This window comes from Apus apus, chromosome 3 (assembly GCF_020740795.1).
Source record: "Apus apus isolate bApuApu2 chromosome 3, bApuApu2.pri.cur, whole genome shotgun sequence".
Lineage (NCBI taxonomy): Eukaryota > Metazoa > Chordata > Aves > Apodiformes > Apodidae > Apus > Apus apus.
Window position 1 is genome coordinate 93,725,981 of NC_067284.1, and position 19,710 is coordinate 93,745,690.

General features: G+C 43.5%; 1 long non-coding RNA gene and 1 other non-coding gene across 2 annotated transcripts; both read left to right on the forward strand.

The window, feature by feature from the left end:
- Positions 1–5,334: 5,334 nt before the first annotated feature.
- Positions 5,335–5,417, forward strand: TRNAL-UAA (transfer RNA leucine (anticodon UAA)). Its single transcript has one exon. It is a non-coding gene; the product is annotated as a tRNA-Leu (tRNA).
- Positions 5,418–5,430: 13 nt separating this feature from the next.
- LOC127383016 (uncharacterized) lies at positions 5,431–10,406 on the forward strand. The gene is made up of 2 exons (XR_007889087.1): positions 5,431–7,680; positions 9,883–10,406. It is a non-coding gene; the product is annotated as an uncharacterized LOC127383016 (long non-coding RNA).
- Positions 10,407–19,710: the final 9,304 nt, after the last annotated feature.

Sequence of the window (19,710 nt, forward strand, 5' to 3'; positions counted from 1 at the left end):
TAAAATACTGATCCTGTTAGCAGGAGCAGGACAGAGAACTGGTTTCTATTTCAACTTGACTTTCACCTGTTATGAATCATAACCCAAGTAACTGCACCTTAAATGATAATATGCACAACTTGCTCTGTTTGTGAAGTGATTACTTGTCTGTGTTTTGAGTACCAGTAACTTTGTCAAGGTGGCTAGGAGCACTGCAACACTGAGGCATCTCACTGCTTTTAACTTGAGCCACTGTCTGTACTCTCAGTTTCAAAACAACCATGTTTTTATGCTTCTGATATGTTTTTCTGCCAATTAACACTTCAGCCAGAGAGATGCATGCAGTGGCCTGCATATATCTATTTGAAATAACATGAAGGATTAAATTTATTAACATGCAATTTTAATCGTGTACAAAAACTGTGACTTTTCTCTCTTTATTAGAAAATCTCCACCTGGGAAAGAAAATAGGCATAGTTCTTGAGTACAACTGAAGAATCATAGAATAGTTTGGGTTGGAAAGGATCTTCAAGTGGTTTGGGTTGGAAAGGATCTTCAAGATCATCTAGTTCCAACCCCGCTGCATGTGCAGGGACACCTCCCACTAGACCAAGTTGCTCAAAGCCCCATCCAACCTGGCCTTGAACACTTGCAGGGATGGGGCATCCACAACTTCCCTCGGCAGCCTGTTCCAGTGTCTCACCACCCTCACAGGAAAGAGTTTCTTCCTAATCTTTAATCTAAATCTACCCTCTTCCAGTTTATAAAAGAAAGAAAACAATACTTAAATGTCAGTTAAATACTCTTTTCAAGCTTAAAATTCATCTCTCCTTTTGTGTAAGGGGGGTGTGCTCGCAGTAGGTTTGGAATATGAAGAGGGAATAGAAAATTTGCAACCTTGAAAATCACTGAGCATTGTCAGAGAAACATGTATTCATAAAGTCTGGTGAGTGATTACAGCTCCTGCTTCCAAAGGTTTTCCAACTATGCTTCCTGATACACTGTAATCTATTTATATCCTTTGAATTAATGCAGGACATTTTTTTTCAGAAGTTAGTGACTTCTAAAAATTGCTTATCCTATTTGTACTTATTTTAAGAAATCTATTTAAACATTTCAAATATTTTATATTTGGGGGTTTTCCTCAGAAGATGCACATAGCCATCTTCCTGCAACAACTGCAATGAAACTTCCCTTTTGATCTTTTGCACACTAATTCTATATGTGAAAAAAAAACACCCAAACATTTCTAACTACTTATATTGATATAAGAAAACAAAATAAATTCAACTTCCAAGCCTTCATACCTGGGTGGGAAATGCTTCTTGGCCAAAGAGTCTTTTTTTACACAAATGGAAGCTAAATGGATAGCGCTTCTCAGAAACTGAAAGTCTCTTTCACTGAAGTACCTGTCTATGGTAACATGGAAGAGTGAGGAACACCCATCTTCTAAACTAGAAGATACATCGATACTCAGTGATGTCCTGATGATATGAGTATTATGCTTGCCTGAGAACCTCTCCAAAACAACCCAGTGTTCAAACTTAAAGTGGGAGAAAGGAGAGTGTTGTTCTGGCACCATGACTACTGCTTTGGTAGCAGTCTTTTACTCCATAGTTATTGCCATTCACGTCAATGGAACTGTGAATTTGTAGAGAAATACCCTAAACCTCTGGGGGTCAGCATGTGGGCTTAAATTAATGAAAAATAAAATATGTATTTTGTCTGCATATTCTTAGTACTCACCAATGTTTTTGATAAAAGTGTGTACATGGTTGGGTTTTTTTGTTGTTTATTTTTTTTGTACAAATGGAATAAAAGATTTAATAAGAAAAACTGAATGTTCTGTGTTGTACGTGGAATCAGCAGCTCTGAATAGCTTCTTGCATTGTCAAAGTATAGTTTAAAAGCTGCAGGACTAAGTTCTGAGTTGGTGAAAGGAGATTAAACAATGTCTAAAAAAATAAGTCCTCCTAATATTTGTTGCCACAATAAATCAAATGCGTTGCATCTTGATATAGACATTTTTCTTACAATTTTTCTTACAAAAAAACATGAAAAAAAAGAAGAGTTTCAGGCATTCTAAAATGATTCTCTACTACAAGAAAAAAAATATTTACTCTGGCAGTTTTGGGAAATCTTGATGATTTAATCAGTAGAAATGTAAAGCTTATATCCCGATTTTTAGTCCGATTTGAGGCACATGGAGCATAAGGAAAATGTTGATTTGAGACCTTGTCTCTTGACTTAAGGCTCTTGCTGCAGAGAAAGAAACTGAGAACCATTGAAACACCAGCTTGGGATCCTTTAAAACTATTTTAAAGTTGTGAGTTAGAGGCACTTAAAAATTACTTCCAGTAACTGAAGAAATCATTCACTTCCTTGCAAACATGTTCATTGCTTAATACTGTGGGGTTTTTCTATCCTTAGTTGTGTAAGATCTCCAATTTCGCCAGCCCATGAACTTGCCTAGTCACTGTTAAACAGACTTTTGAAAAAAACCTGATCACACGATTCTTGCAAAGACTCGTGCCACACAGGATGAGTGGAAGAAGATGATAAAAGTAGCTTGATAATGTGTTAGCATACTCATAACAGAAGCTGCAGAATGGACGTCTTCATTTCTTCTTCTAAGGACAGCTGCTTTTTCATTCTGAAAGTCAACAGGACTCCTATGGCTATGTGTTGGATGTGGTTGGGTGCTTTTTTTTCCTTTCCTTGATGTGGCAAACCCTGTAGCTGGGTCTGAGGGGGAAACAGTTAAAATGTGAGAGGTGCTACTTTAGCTTTTAGGGTTTCTGGTACTTTGGTTTTGTTTCCTACTGAAAGCAGCAGAAGCTTCACAAAAAAGCCCCTAAAAATCTCTGCACTTTCTGAGGAGGAGAAAGGAGAACCAGCAACCAGGCACTCCTTGTTCCATCTTAAAATGTAAAAACCCCACCATTGCATAAATATAAAAGAGAAAAAAAAATTCCCTATTGCACAATATAGTTTGGTATATAGGGCTGAACATCATGGATGTAAGTATGAGTTTTCATTTAATTTTATGAGATTATTTGTTTTTAAAAAACATGGATTTCATTTTAGAGAAATGGCAGTTGAACCCTTGCTACCTCAATGTGAAGGTGTCAGACTATGGACACGCTTAAGCAGGCATTTCTCTGGCACGTGTCCTGGGAGAAACTTCTAGAAAGTATAAGTCTTCGTTTAAGATCCAAATACCATTTTTATTTTTTTTTTAAGAGGAGGAAGCCTTAAGCTGAACTGAGTAGCTAAGCTAAATTGCTGCTTTTGTAATCTAAGGAGATTGGCCTATATTAAAGATGTTTGGAATGCACAGCCCAAGTTGTATTTTATAATTTATTGAAAACAAGTTAGTTCTCTAGCTTTTTTAACCATTATAGATATTTGGAATTGACTTGAAAAAGGAAAGAGCTACACATGGTTGAGTTTCTAGAAAAATATCACAGATAACATGAAGACAGGAAACAGTATCATTTAATAGATACTGTATATGGTGATTGCTGTTAATCTCTTTCCGAAGCACTGTGGTTTTCACACGGCGCCATGGTATTTGTTTCACTAATATATGAGAAGGCAGTAGCAGATTTATCTTCATCCACCTTTCTAGCATATTATATAGTGTCTACTGAGCTGAAGCCAGTAACAACCAGCATAGTAAGACAGCTCCACTGTCACTCCTTACCTTAGACTGCATACACTATTAGGGCACAAAATCTTAACAGGAAAAAAAGTAACATGTTACTATGTTTCTCAGAAATAATATTAGATGCAAATAGAGAATGAGATAACCTACCTGATGGCATTTTTCTACTCAATCCTTCACTGAAGGCACACAGCCCCATTGAATGGCAAGCAATGCTAGCTATGGAATGATGCCCATTTCAGCAAATGATACAGCATGATAAATTCCAGCCAAAAAGCTGCTCTTTCATTAATGGGCTCCAGCATGTGAATAAAACTAAGGAAAAAGAGGGTGCGGGTTTCACATCTGTTCTTCACATTTGTAAAAAGTTAACAATCAACTTTTATTGTATGTGAGAAGTATTTTCTTTCACAAGCATAACCAGCATACTGGGGATGCCTGTGTGCCAACAGTCAGGCACCACCTGCAACCTGCAAATTGGAGGCCCAGACCCCTTACAGAGAGAGGGCCACCTTCAACCGGGATGTCTGAAGGCCCAGCAGGGTCCACGCTCCCGTCCTGCTTTCGGGAGAGGCAGGCAGCTGCTGCATGCCTCCCGCAGCTTGCTGGAGGCTGTCCTCAGCCCCGCGTCCCCAGCCTGCGCCCTGCACAGCGTCTCTCACCCCCTGGGGACAGGCGCAGTGGTGGAGAAGTTTGGTGGGATGGAGGATGTCCACGTTCTCCTCTGGAAAACGGGCAGCGAAGGTGGAGCCTGTGCAGGCAATGGCTAGTGAGAGGACACTTTTCCTTGCCCTTCCTGATCCAGGGAAGAACGGGGATATCCCGGTGCGGGCACTGACCAGGGATACTGTCACATTTCTGTAGATCAGGCGTGCAGTGGTGATCGTCAAGAAATTTTGCTCTGTAATACGTTCTTACAATTAAGCATAAAAGAGCACTTTTCGGTTTCTTCTTCCTGCTCTTGGCAAGGGAAGAAGCATTTCAGGTAACAACCAGACGGCAGCACGCAAAACGCCAGCAGGAACACCGCATTTCCCGAGCACCCGCCGGCGGCTGTTCCAGCAGGCAGCACCGCCGGCGGGGGCAAGAGCGGAGCTGTTCCACCCGTGCTGCTTCGAGCCTTTTGGGCACAACTTCTCCACAGCTCGCTCGCTGCCTCCCGCCCCCGAAGAGCCGCGCCGGCGCTGCCGCTCTCCCCGGCTCTCCCGCCCGCTCCCCAACCCGCGCCCCCCGCCCCGCTCCCGCCGCCCCAGGCCCGCGGCGCCCCGGCCCGCTCCGCTCCGCTCCCCCAGCACCGCCCGCCCGCGCCCCTCGGGGGCGGACCCGGGCCGGCCCGCGCACCTCCCCGCTCTCCCCCTCCCGCCCCCCGCTTCCGCTCCGGCCCCGGCGCCCGGCGGAGGCGGGCGGTGTCCTGGCCCCGGGAGGGCGAGGGCCGCGGGCCCCAGGCCGGGGCCGGGCTCCCCGCCGGGCTGGGCCCCGAGCGCCCGCCTCCCGCTGCAGCCGAGAGAGGCCGCCCGTGCGCGCTGCGCCCTCCCGCGCTGGAAACGAAGGCGGCGAGCGGGGGGAGCCGTGCAGGGGGAGCCGTGCAGGGGGGGTTCCGCGCTGCCCGGGGGCCGCGGGCGGCCGGGGAGGCGGGCGGGAGGGCGGCCGCGTATGTAGCAGCGGCTGGGTGGTGCCTCTGTATCTGCACCAGGATGGCCGAGTGGTTAAGGCGTTGGACTTAAGATCCAATGGACGTATGTCCGCGTGGGTTCGAACCCCACTCCTGGTAGGTGTAGTTTTGGGTGGTGTGTTGTTGTTTTTTTCCCCCTCCCGGAGCCCTGCTACCTTTCCGGGCAGGGCGCGGGGCTTGGGCACAAGCTCGGCCGGCGCGGCCGCGGGGAGCCAGGAGGGCGGGGAGCGGCCTGCGGGGCACCTGCGCGGCTCTGCCGGCGTGAGCCGGCCCAGGCTGCGGGCGGCTCGCCCGCCCTGCCAAGCGCCTGCACGTGAGCGTAAAGTTGGTTTCGCCACTCAATTTTGGGAAGCTCTTCTCTCCGTAACACTCGCGGGGGCTCTGCACGCCGCTTGGGCCTCGGCGGGTGTCCCGGCCCCAGCGGCGTGGGGGGTGCCGGGCGGCCCCGGGCGTGGGGCGCGGCGCTCGGCTGGCCCTGCTGCCCGGCGACGGGCCCGGGCGCCCGGCCAGGGCCGAGGGGAGGCGGCCCCACCGAGGAGGCCCGCGGCCGCAGCGGCGGGTCGTGCCGCCCTTCGGTTTGCTTCCCCGGAGTTCTCCACAGGAGCGCCTGCCGAGGGAGCGGCACCCGATCTACTCGCACCGAAACGTGAGGTCGCCAGGAGCCTCCGAAGGCGCCGCCGCCCTGTGAGGAGGCCGCGGGGCTGCGGCCCGGAGACCCGCGGCGCTCGGGGGAGGTTGTCCCTCCCGCTTCCTGGGCCTCAGGTGGCCACTTCAAGCGTGATTTTGGTATTTTTTGTGTAGATTTTTTTTTTTTTTCCCCTCCAGTACCAAGCACTTTGGACACTTTGAAGGCTGTACGACAACCTGCCACAGGGCGTTTACGAGGTAGAAGTGAGGGTACGCAGCGCGTGTGCCAGGGCAAGGGCTGAGGGTGCGAAGGATGCCTGCGGGTGTCAAGCCTCCTGAGGTGTCCTTGGCCCACCCTGGAGAGCAGAGGGACACCCCGCTTCTGGGGGAATGGTCCCTAGTGCCGGCTCTGCCCTAAGCTATGCCAAGGATTCAGCTTAACCTTCGGCCTAATGAGTGAGCAGGATTTTCAGACTCACCTTCTGACTTTGTTTTCATTAGCGGGACAGATGTAGCAGTTGTACATCTTGCGGTGTTTAATTTGCTATAGCATGGGTTTGTTGTTTGGGGTTGTTTTTTGTTTATTTTTGTAATAAGGTAATATCATTTGTGTTCCAGTGTATTGAGATTGTGGGAAGCACAAATCAAGTGCAGGCTGACACATTTTAAAATACTAGTGTTTGCCAGAGTATCCTTGTTGAATTCTAATACAGGTAAATAGAGTTGTTCTTAGCCACCCTGTTCTTGATAATTTGAGCTGAAAAATTATTCTACACTCTCAGTCCAAATATATCCTGTGATGATACACACTAAATAAAGAATAAACTCTCAAGAGAGAGATAACAAGTCATGAGCCTTCAATGCAATATGAAATAGAAGGTGAAATATTTCAGAGAGGGTATTTATTACATGCTACATAAGCTGATCTGGCATCACAAACGTGGGCATGGTATAAACATGGAAATATGATAGTCAAGAGGGAGTTATGGAGAGAAATGTGGTCTGGTGGTGAATTTCTTAGAAATGCAAGTATGTATGTTGCCTTTTGACTGCTCCCACAGTTAAATTGTAAATGCAAAACATACCACACTTTCTAGAACTATTCATTAAAAAGAAGCACTGCTAGGTTCAAATGTTTTATTAAGTAAACGTTTGTTCCTGTTCTTCATTAAGGTACAAATTAGTAAAAATTAGTGCATGTTTGAATGTACATTTTATCTGTAATGGAAAAATGCTGCCCTTGGAAACCACATCTTTGCATACAAATTGTATAATTCTGCTTATGTGCTTATTTACGAGCATGTTTGTACATACAAGAAATGCTCATGTAGATTTCGTGGATGCAGTGCTGATTCTGATGAAAAGTTTGTCCCAGCTCTCTCAGTTACAGGATGAATTAGCAAAAGCTGCTTGGCATTGTGAGAAATTAAGAAAAGTAAAAATAATCAGTTTTTACAAGACTAGTAATCACGGGGAGGGGGGGTGAAAAAAAGGACTGTTTCTATGAGACAGCAATATATAGAAAACTGGAGTTCTTGGTTAGAAATGCTTCTATTACAGGCACAGACCTTTCCTTCAGTGATTTATTTTACAGTGAACCTCCACTCCTGTGGTGAGACTGTGCTCTCTGCTTTTTATAATGGCTTGTTAGAGAACATCTGGATCTGGAGTGGAACAGAATATTTTTGAACCTTTCCTGCTCTCAAGAAATATCCATAAAATCTACTGGCAACAAGTATGCCCCAACCCCTTCCTATATTCTCCATAATGAAAAAGATAATCTGCTGGGGTAATTGTTTTCTATTTTAGATGAAGTGGCAGGGTGTTGTAATGTGTGTCAGCTCTGGAGCTGACTGTGGTTTTGATTTAAATTGTATTGAGCAGGTGTTTTTCTATGTTTTTAATAACGTCCTTGTTAAATTGTCATGAATTACTGCTGGTTACCTTTGCAATTTGACATTCTTACATGCACTCATTATATTCTGGCCTTTAGTTCAACTGATACTGCTTTCCACTGGAGTCCATTCTGTGGATAAGGTGCTTTTCTGCAAAGGTCATTATCCTTGGGATCCTTGCCTCATTTGTTGAAGAAATTGGAAAAAGTATAGTGACTAATGCTAGAAACTGGAATAAAAAAAGAGCTTAGTATGCAGACAGTTGAACACTGCCCTGATGAACCAGGGGTGGCTTTTTGCCACTCTGTATTTTCTATTTGATGAGGAGCTAGTCAGTTAAAATAGATTTTTCAGAAGCATTATTTTGTGCTTCTTTTCTGGTATCCATCTTGAGAACCTCAGTGCGATTTACAGAAATGCAGAGCTTTCACAAGCACAAGTGAAGTCAATGCATCATCTGTGTTTTAAGCAGTCTCTGAGAAAAAATTCATGTCTCTGAGCAGTCAAAGTTATTGGAGATATTTGACATTAATCTTTCCTTACCTTAATTTCCCATTGTGTAAAATAGAGATAATGGAAATATACCATCTGCAAAATGAACTTCTATGAAGTAAATTCATTCTTGTTTGTGAAGAATTTACATAGACACTTTGTAATCAGTCACATTAGATAAGCCCACGAGCAAGATACCAATGAATTCAGAAAATAATATGAAATAAATAAGGTACGGAGCCACGCTTTGAGCTGTGAACATCTGGTTAGCCAGCAAGCAGCACACTGTGTGTGCTTGACAAGGTGGGGGTCTTATAGGAAAACAGCAAGCCATAGTTTAACTCAAAATTGTGTCTCACTTCATAAACAGAAGGGGATCAAATGAGGAAGGAGGCAGCCTATTGGTGAAATATTATTTGGGTGATATTTCAGTATAGTTTACATCCTTTTTAAAAACTTCTGGTCCATGCATTACATCACTCCAGTTTGGGAGCCTTTGGAGAAGGAGCAGGCAACTCATAATTTACACTACAGCAGCAAGGTTCACCAGAGCACCTCTTATACGAGGGGCCCTGCATGCCCTAAAATGAAGCCAGCATAATGTAAAATGTTCCAGCTAAGATCTCTGGGATCTTAATCTTAAACCACACTAACATGTATTTTTCCAGGATTTTTTTTTCTGAATTAAACTTTTCTGAATGAGTTGCTTGTTTCTGCCTTCCAGGAGGGAGCTTTTTTCTGAAGACTGTAGAAAATGGGCACTTTTCTGGAGATGGTCTTCCTAAATGTGGACTTCAAAAATGCCTTCCTTTCTCTCATGATTTTATGAGAGGAATGCACTTTTGAGATTCCTTCATTTGCCTGGATTGCTGCTTCTCCTTCGCCATCTGCCAAACTGTGACCTTCTTTCTGGGTTGGAAGTGCTAGAGGATGTTTCCTTTAGACCTCATCTGCCTCATTTTTAAGTGTTTGCTGAAGTGGTACATGCAGTTCTTGGCAAGGGATCACTCCCTGACCATGTGACTTGGTGGCTTTGTGACACCTGTCTCTTGCTATTTCGTCATGTGTTGCAAACTTTTTCATATGAGACTGGAATCACTGGTGGGAATTACGAGCTGTGTTAATGAGTTCTGTCTTGCTGCTAATCCATGCTTAATGTGCATTTGTATGTATTTTAGTTTCACTTGTCCTGTCATATATCTCTTGCTATTTTCTGTCACACTCCTACCTTTTGCTTTTTATGTGCATACCAAGCAACGGATCTAGCTGGTGCTTGAGCAGTTTGCTGCTGCTGAAATAGGCAGAGACACTGTCTTTACCCTGCCCTGGCTGTACTGCACATTCCTGCTGCTTCCCTCTCAGCCTTTGTCAAGTAATATGTAACAAACAAACCAATTAATTTAATGTTTCTTGGATGTGAAATTAATCTCTGAGACTATCTCATAACAATTTTTCTGTGAAGAAATGAGGAATTTAAGGCAATTCTGTATGTGTTTTGGGCTGCCTAACATAGACAATACAGATCCACTAACTGGTTTTATTTATCACAGAATGGCAGAGGCTGGAAGGACCCTCTGGAGATCGTCTAGTCCACCTCCCAGCTTGGAGAAGGGTTATTTTGAACAGCTGGATTTTGAATATCTCCAAGGATGAAAACTTCACACCTTCTCTGGGCAGCCCATGCTAGGGTTTGACTGCCCTCACAGTAGAAAAAAAAGTTTTTTCTGATGTTTTAAAAATAAGTATTTTCTTGCATATGAGAGACTTTCTTATGTTTAAGCTTATGTCAAACCTACAGATGTGTCTGTTTGTAAATCTTAAAAGTTTGTATGTTTTCTCTGTGTTTAGGTTTTTGTTCCTAAACATTTCAAGATAAAATGAAGGAAGTTCAAATGCCACAACACATACAAGGGGACTCACTGGATATCTGGGTTTGCTGCCATGCACATTTTATTGAGAACTGTATTGAGAGAAGAATAAAACACCTGCAAACATCCAAGCAGGTGATCGATTTTAGATAATGAAAGTGATTCTTTGAACATGTTTTGTCCAAATAAAGACCAAGGGAGTAGAATATTTTGTTCATAAATATGTACAGTTAATTTCCTGTAAGAAATGAGCACCTCTGTCAGACCTTAGCTTATGCAAAGCCAGAGTCCTGTAAGAGCATTAGTCATTGAAAGACCATTCTGGTATTACAGTTAAAGTTCATGATCTGCAGGTTAGACTACTCTAGTTGATCTGAGTTTTCTGTTAAAATGGTCTGGGAGCAATAGTGTTAACAAATCTGTCTGTTGAGTTGAAGGAAGGTAATGCAACTGATAATACTCACCTTCATCCAGTGCTAGTGTCTGGCAACCCAGTTACGACAGGTAAAATTCTTACTCCTGTGTTTACGTAGGTGTTTGCCATCTCCTTCCTGAACAGTCTTTGCTTACTGGCTGTGGCTAGTTATTTCTTTTCCTAAATCCAGAGGCTGCCTCTAAATGAGCCATTGGAAAGAGTCAACAGTTCAGAAATCCTCTTTATGTAATGCTTTAAAAATCCTTTTGTTACTATATTCAGAACAGAATTAATTGATTAATTACTATGAATTATGTCTTTACGATAAATTTTGGATTTTTTAAAATTGTTCTGCAGGATGATTTGCTGTGAGAATAGCTGATTTTTGGGCTAAATGTAGTTTTGATTTGTAGGTAGCTAGCTTAGTAGCCACAGTTTCCACAGTCTGTATTTTGATAGCACTATGACAGTGCAGGTTATATCCTTGCCAGTTAACAAATCCTCTAGTATTCTGTTTCTGAAAACAGACCGAGACATGCCCAACCTGTTGTACTGCACTCATTCAGGTGACCTGCCCCAAAAGTTATTTGACACATCAGTAATGAAGAAGTACTAAAAGCGATTGGATCCAGCTTTTTTGATATCTCTTCCTGGCCAGGCCCTCTGAAAAAAGTATCTTTCTACAAAAAAGAATGACCAGGCAGGATAAGAACCTGAGAAGGGTCTGGTAGGAAATGGGGCCTACAGTGGAAAAAAAGGTGTTGGAATCATTAGCTCATCTGAAGTGCATCTATACCAATGCACCCAGTATGAGCAAGAAACAGGGAGCTTGAAGCCATGACACACCAGGAAAACTATGACATAGTGGCTATCACAGAAACGTGGTGGGATGCATCACAGGACTGGAGTGACACAATCAATGGCTACAAGCTCTTCAGGAGGGATAGAAAGGGAAGGAGGGGGGTGGAGTGGCCCTATATGTCAGAGAATGCTATGAGAGCTTGGAAATCGGGTATAGGCATGATGGAGAGTGGATTGGGTTAAGGGCCAATAAAGCTGATATTGCTGCAGGAGTCTGCTGTAGACCTCCCAACCAAAGAAGTGAGGTGGATGAAGCTTTCTGTAAGCAGTTGGGAGAAATCTCCCAGTCACTTGCTGTTGTTCTTGTGGGGAACTTTAACCTCCCAGACATCTGCTGAGAATACAACACAGCAGAGAGGGAACATTCCAAGAGGTTCCTGGAATGTGTGGAAGATAACTTCCTCACACAGCTGATAAGTGAGCCGACCAGGGAGGGTGCCCTCCTGGACCGGCTTCTTGTGAACATGGAAGATCTTGTGGGGGAAGTAGAAGTTGGAGGCCGTCTAGGGTGCAGTGATCATGAGATGATTGAGGTTTTGATCCTTGGAGAAAAAAGGAGAAGGGTTAGTAAAACTGCCACCTTAGACTTCCAGAGGGCAAACTTTGACCTGCTTAGAAGAGTGATTGACAAAGTCCGTTGGGAGGCTGCCTGGAAGGATAAAGGAGCCCAGGAAGGCTGGACATACCTCAAGAAAGAAGTTTTAAAGGCACAGGAGCTGCTGTACCCGTGTGCTGAAAAAACAGTAAGCAGGGTAGGAGACCAGCCTGGCTAAATAGGGACCTTCAGCTGGACCTTAGGAACAAAAGAGAGTCTATGACCTTTGGAAGAAAGGACAGGTCACTCATAAAGTCTGTAAAGATGAAGTGAAGCTATGCAGGGTGGAAATTAGGAGAGCCAAAGCACAGCTAGAGCTCAAACTAGCTACAGCTGTTAGGGATAATAAAAAATGTTTCTATAAGTTCATTAACAGCAAAAGGAGGATTAGGGAAAATCTCCAGCCTTTACTGGATGCAAAGGGAATCTTAGTAACAAAGGATGAGGGAAAGGATGAGGTGCTTAACACCTTCTTTGCCTCAGTCTTTAGCAGTGGAACTAGCTGTTCCATGGGTACACAGCCACATGATCTAAGAGACAGGAAGGGGATGCAGAGTGAGGTCATCACAATTAAAGAGGAAGTGGTCAGAGACATACTGCACCACTTAGACACACACAAGTCTCTGGGAGTGGATGGGCTACATCCAAGGGTGCTGAAAGAGCTGGCAGATGTGATCGCCAAGCCACTTTGCATTATTTACCTGAAGTCCTGGCCAACTGGGGAGGTCCCAATGGACTGGAGGGTAGCAAATGTAACACCCCTCTATAAGAAAGGCAGAAAGGAGGATCTGGGAAGCTATAGACCTGTCAGTCTGACCTTGGTACCAGGGAAGGTCATGGGGCAGATCATCTTGAGTGTTAGAAGACATATAGAGGATAACCAGGGGATCAGGCCCAGTCAGCATGGGTTAATGAAAGGCAGGTCCTGCCTGACAAACCTGATCTCCTTTTATAACCTGATGACCTGACTATTGGATGAGGGAAAGGCTGTGGATATTGTCTGTGTGGACCTCCAAAAGGCATTTGACATGGTTCCCCATAGAACTCTCATAAAAAAACCTGGCTGCTCATGGCCTGGATGAGCACACGATCTGTTGGATCAAGCACTGGCTGGACAGTTGGGTCCAGAGTGGTGGTCAGTGGAGTCAAATCCAGCTGGTGGCCAGTCACAAGTCCCTCAGGGCTCAGTGTTGGGACCATTTCTGTTTAACATCTTTGTTGGTGATCTCAATAAGGACATAGAGTGTATTATCAGTAAGTTTGCAGATGACACCAAGCTAGGTGAGAGTGTTGATCTGTGTGAGGATAGGGAGGCTCTGTGATTCTGTGAATTGTACTGCATGAATGCATAAGTCGAAGTTCTTTAAGAGGAGAAAGCAGTTTGTGCCTCCTAATGGACAGGACAGAGAGACATCATGGATGACAAGGTTTCTGCTCTGTATGGAACTGTTAGGGAGAGAGCTCAACCATCAACATAACAAAAAGGACCTGCATGACAAAGAAGGTAGGGTGACTGTATCCAGCTGAAATATTAATAAACTTGAGTGTTATGTAATATGAGGTAAGAATGGAGTGGGATCAGGCATCTCAGAACTGTCATTAAAATGCTTGAAAAACAAAGGTTGTTGTTAGAGATTCTTTTCCTATGGCTGTTTCAAAGAGGGGTTTGAGTAGAGTTTCAGAGTGCTCCTGTTTTAGGTGGGGCTCTGCAGAGAATGTGTCAGGAGATCTTAAGGTGTGTGCTGGTACCCACAGCCCCCAAAAGGAGCCTCTGTGGGTACCTTAGAGCCAGAGCTAGAGGCAATGCCTAATGCTCACTTGGAAGTCCTTAACAGAATTGTCTCCATAGCCAGGAATGGGCCTACATTTGTAGGCCCATTGTAATGTTAATTATCTCAGAATATTGTTTTGGTTTTTTTAACAGAAGTTATTATACCAAGGTAATCTTTACTGTCCAGATGTGTATACTTTGCATTGTACATTGTTTCCTTTTATGTATTGTTTGTGATTAACAGCCTTGGTGCTTCCCAGGTAGTAAATATAGTCTGGCATCATTAAAGAAGCTCTACTTCCTTTGGAGGCAAAACCTCAGAGATGGTATTTGGAACTGACCGAGAAGTTGCCAACTGCTATTTGTCTATTAACAAGTACATCAGGTACCATCCTTCTGAATCACAGTCCCTGACCACCTCTGTATTGACACAGTGACCTGCTCTCATCTATAGGTCATTCCTTTGGCAATTATAAAAAATAAGTTATGAAAAATTACTGTATTTTAAAAACTTTTTTTAGCTTGTTATATATGTTCAGCTAAAAAAAAAAAAAAAGGAGAAAGCAATTTGAAGACTTGTGTTTACTCAATGTGGAAATCCACGTAAAATAATGTAACTTATTAAATTCTTAACAAGGTAGCTGACTTCCCTTTGCAAGGTGTCCGTATGGGATGCGCTTCTGAGGATAGAGCCAATTAGCTCTACTGCCGCAGTTAATGTTAGTGGACAAATTCATAGATCCTGATCCTGTTGCTGCCACTGTGTAAGCAGGTTGTTTGTCACTGAAGTTTTTGTAATTGAAGTTGTAGCACCTGTGCAATAGTTATACACTTAAAATTACCGTGCCTCAATGTCACCTCCCTCAATTGATCTTCAGACCAGCACAAACTAAAATAAAAAATGCAAGTAGTTCAGGCAAAAATTACATTAAGCGTCATAAAGAGTACAGCATTCTGCAGGGTTTCTAGTGTGAGGGCAGGAGTACAGTATTTTTCCTATCTCACAGGAATGCTGTAGAAAGTGTCTTAATCTTATGTGATGGGAAGGGACATAAGTCTCTATGGATAAAATAAAATTATGCATAAGCAATTAGCCTCTGTAGAATAAGAGACATAGGTTGTAAACTCTTTGGAAGGCCCTTCTTTCATGCCACCAAATAATTTAAATCACAGAGTATTCTTTGGGGAATATTAGACCTGCAAAAACTACCCTGGCCATAACTTTATGCAAGGGATAAATTAAGTACAACTATTAACTCTTGACTGTTTGGAAAATAAAGGACCAGGTTGAACTGGAGTATTTGTTTTTGAAAAACACTTGGATTCTTTTCTACATTTTACAAAAAGCTGTGTAATGTTTCAGGTGTCTGCTGCCTTCTAGATTTGAGCCTTTATTTGCAAAAAGATGCAGGGATAACAAATCCTAATACAAATATTAGGGGAATACCTTGTTTATTTCTGGGACAAATATAATTAAACAAATTTGAAAGAGACCCATCCAAAACAGATGCTGTTTAGTATCTAGTCATAACAGCAACTTGTATCCTCAGTAACTCAGATGGACTGTAGATTTAATTTGCCAACTTGATTTGTGATAAACTCCTTTAGGAGTGAAATAGTATTCCATGTTGGTTCCTCCTTATGTATTTTGCTAAGTGGCAGTATCCATTTTGTAAGTGGCTGTTGCAAATCAAAATGAGTCCAGAAGAGAGCCTGGTCTGTACCCAATCTCCCAGCTAGGGCAGACTATCATGGTGCTGTGCTGCTGTGGGGGAAGGATTTTTTGGGATGGTGGGTGTGCATGGGTAGCAAAACAGCATTGCTGTTAGGGAGTGGTGCAGAGCAATCGGGACCCCTTCCTAGGGCTATAGGGCCTGCAGTGGCCCCATGGGGCTACAAGGGCTGGGGGATACCCTTGTAAGCCACTGATCCTGGACTGAGTCCTTGAAAGTGGCATTGCAGCACTTTCACCTCCTCTTTGACAGCACTGTGTAAGCCTAGAATTTGCAGCAGGGAGTTCAGTTCCTTGAGCGCAGTTGAGGAGAGGGAGGAAAAAAAAGCAGTGGTTGAGTGTAAAGAGGTTGGTTGTGGCAAGATGGTGTCATGCTAGGCAGGGCGTAGGAGCCCTGAAATAGCAACTGCTCTTTGAAAGCCTGAGTCTCCTGCTGCAGCAGAGCCCAGCCTGCCAGTAAAACAGTGGGTGGGTAAGTGATGTTCAGCCCCTGGCAAGGGCAGGGTCCACCACTACTCTTCTGGGTCAAAAGGAGATCTGCGTGGGCTGGCCAAGAGTAGGAAAAGTCAGCAAGCAAACACATCCATGTCCTGCACCACTTCTAAGAGGGGACCTTCCCTATTGCTTCCTTTGCCTTTCAAAGGACTGATGAATCCTTTCTGATACCTTGTACTAAACCCCAGTTTTAGTCTACAGGTACAGAGACAACTTCTGAAAGCAATTAACTGGGTTAGAGTCAACAATGCTGCCTTCTCCACAGGTGCAGCCAGTTTCTATATGAGAAGGGGGGCAGAGCTGAGCAAAAGGTGGAGCTGAGCAGGGGCAGGCAGGCTGGGTGATGTGACTGCATGCTTTAGGCATTACACCTCTGTATGGTTCGACTACTGAATCATGCTCCTCTTTCTCTGTTAGGTGGCAGAAGTATGTTCCTATCAAGGATTTGCATCAGGAAACAAGTGTCGTGGTTTAGCTACCATGTCTAGGGAGAGTTTTGCAGGCAGGGTAGTAGAAGTATGATTAAATCCTAGTGTGCTTTATAGCAGTTCCTCCTTTTTGGTATGATCCTGCTCTTGCTAAAGTCAGTGGGAGAATTCACCCATTTAAACGGTGCTTTCTTTGGCATGGCTTGTGTTCTCTTTTTTTCATGTTGATCTGCCTTTGTTGTTGTTTTTTTTTGCCCGGGGGCCACCCAGCTGCTGGCTGGTGGACATCCTCAGGTGCTGGAAGCAGATGGCATGGGAATTTAAAGGATCTTCTGACAGTCCGGTGGTTTCATGGTAAGTCTGGAGAGCCCCAGAAAGCTGGGGGCAAGGGCAGGCAGGGTTGGGTCATGAGCAGAAAGCACTGACAAGCTTTGAGCCTTAACAGCTTGTATTTTTTAGTTATTTCACAGGAGAAGGGAGCAGAGTGTGGGAAGGTGATACTGGCAACATAACCTGTGATTTAGGATTGCATGGCCAAACGTGAGGGAGACTGAAGGCTGCCTGTACGTGAAAACTATTGGCACAAAGTCTGGGAATTGTGCAGAGCTTCAGGCATGTCCCGCCTTATGCAGAGCCAGAGAGCAGCCCAGGGGCTATGACAAACCAGTCAGACTCAACTAAAAGGGTAACTATTTATGGTAGGTTGTCTATTTTCTCTTGTGACTCGTGGATGTTGTCTCTTGTTCACCCAGGCTCTGAGCCTATCAGTTTGCACTTAAATATAGTTTTCCCAGGTTTTCAAATCTGCTGTTTTCCCAAAGGAATGTCTGTTCCTGGCATGCAGCCTTCCTTTTTATCATATTGAAAATCATTTCACTCACTGAGCGGTGGTAGCTTCTGGTAAGTGACCAGAAGCTTAAGGATTGCCAGCTACCAGCCCCCTCCTCTCTGCCTTCAGATCAAAGGCACTGTGGTTCATTTGTGGTTCGTCCTACTCTTTCCAATGCCCTGCGCCTCTAGTTGCTTTATCACAGCCCTTGCCATGTTCCTGAAATATCTTGCCAAGTGGAGCGTGATGGAGGAGGTTTGCTTTCCTTGCAGTCTGAGGCAGGTGGTACCAGGAATCAGAGAGGCAAGTGCACGCAGAAAGGGAGGTGGTGCAGCATGTGACGCCTGCGTGTATCCAGCACTCATGTGCCTGTTTGTCGTGGGCAGTGCCTAAGCACGTGTGCCAGAGCTGTCAAGATCAAATGCTGATTTTGCATATACTCTCCAACTTAGCCAAATACTGTACTTGAAGGGAAATTTTGTCCAGAAAATCTAAAGGATTAGATGAAAGTGACATTTTAAATACAGATGCACAGCACCTTCTTTAACTTCATAATTAGTAGCTGATGTAGGTACTATAAAACACAACTTTCTTGTGTGGTTTATTTTAATAGCAATTTAATTTGCCATCTTTGAAAAAACTTGATTCTGTATGATTCTGCTCTTAAACCAAGCCTCACACTTGCATAATTTTTTTAATAATTTAGAATTGCAATACATTTGTTCCTGCAAGTATGCCTTGGCTAATGACTAATGGCTAATTTAGCTGTTATCTCTTAAGCTCTGTTATTGTCAGTTCAGGTCAGAGAGATCAAAGGTCTGGCATTTTAAGGGATTTGGCACCTCTAGATAAAAACGTTTTGCATTCCATGCATGTCCAGTCTCTAAAGATAAGTAGGGAGGAATATGGTAAAACACGAATATCTCTCTGGGAAGGACAGTTGCAATGTAATTTGTATAATTACCTTGCATGGTAGTTGTTTGCATTCATCAGCATATCTTTATTTTTTGTTTTGTATTTGTTATAAAGCCTTTTACACTTATTTTGTGTACTGATTATATGAACATTTGACGCATGCTGCTGTGAAGATTTTGACCTTGAAACAATTGATTCCTGAGTGCTTCAGTTCTTGAGGCGGAGTCCTGTCAGTGATTATAGCTTTTGGGGCTTTAAACTGAAGTTATTTTAACACACAGTAACACTACTTGATAGTTTTCTCTGGGAATCCCACCCAGTGTGTTAGCTGCAAACAGCTATATGAAGAATGTGGGTCTCATGGCTCAAACACTTGCAGTGCTCCCCCACCCAAACTAACCTCAGTGTCAGAATGACTTCTAATCTGCCAACGAGACAAGCAATGGAACTATATGTTACCATCCCTCTGATTTAAAGGTATTTCTTCCAATGAAATTGCTATTTATTTTACTCTTAAGAAAAATACAATCGTATAATTATAAAAAAGACAGGTGTTCAGTCTGTTGTAGAAAATAAATGCATTGCTCTGAACAGGTGGTATAGAATTCTATTAGTGCAATCAAATAGAATATGGAGTGTGAAAGGATACATTTTCCTAAGTGAAGGAGAAAATTGGCTTACATTAGGTGAAACATTAATAGCAATTTCACTAAATTGAAATCCTCTTAGTGCTGCAGTTCTTTCTAGCAGCACCGTGATTTTAAACTAGAAACCATCTTAACACAATAGCAGGACTATTTTTTAAAAGTATCAATTTCATCACACATGTGCATGGTTTGCAAAATTCTGGAAGTGTCTGAAGTTATCCCATCCTGATAATGCAGGATTTTTTTATTTGATGAGATTCTTTGGATAATTTCTTCCGTAATGCTTTCCCCCCTCATTTCCATACCGCTTCTGCTAGCGTTTTGTACCAGATGCCATTCTGTCATAAAAACAACTGCTTCCTGATTTTTTGTGTCTGAAAACTTTTCTACCTAACCTAAGTGAATCAGTTGGTCCCACAAAACCTATTTCTTCAAATCTTGCTCCTTTTCTGTCATTACGCCATCCCACTGACATTACTGTTATGAATAACTTTATATGCTCCGTGCCCCAAATATTTCATTGTTGATTTTGCTTAAATACTGTGCTGGCCTTGTGTGTGCCAGATGTGATTAATGGAGGTGTGCGACTCGGATTCAGTGCTGCCGTCTTACTAGTTGATATCTCCACACCTTGGGGAGTCTGACTGCATTTATATTCATGTGGAAAATCTGTAAAAGCAGGGTCAGATAATACTACTGCTGGTAGCTGGCCCCATTGCCTGCACCTACGGAAGCAGAGAAAGAAGGCCTGTTCCAGTTCAAAGTAATAATGTGTCTGCCTTCTAGGTAGAATTAGAGAGAAACTATTGCATGGTAGAAAAG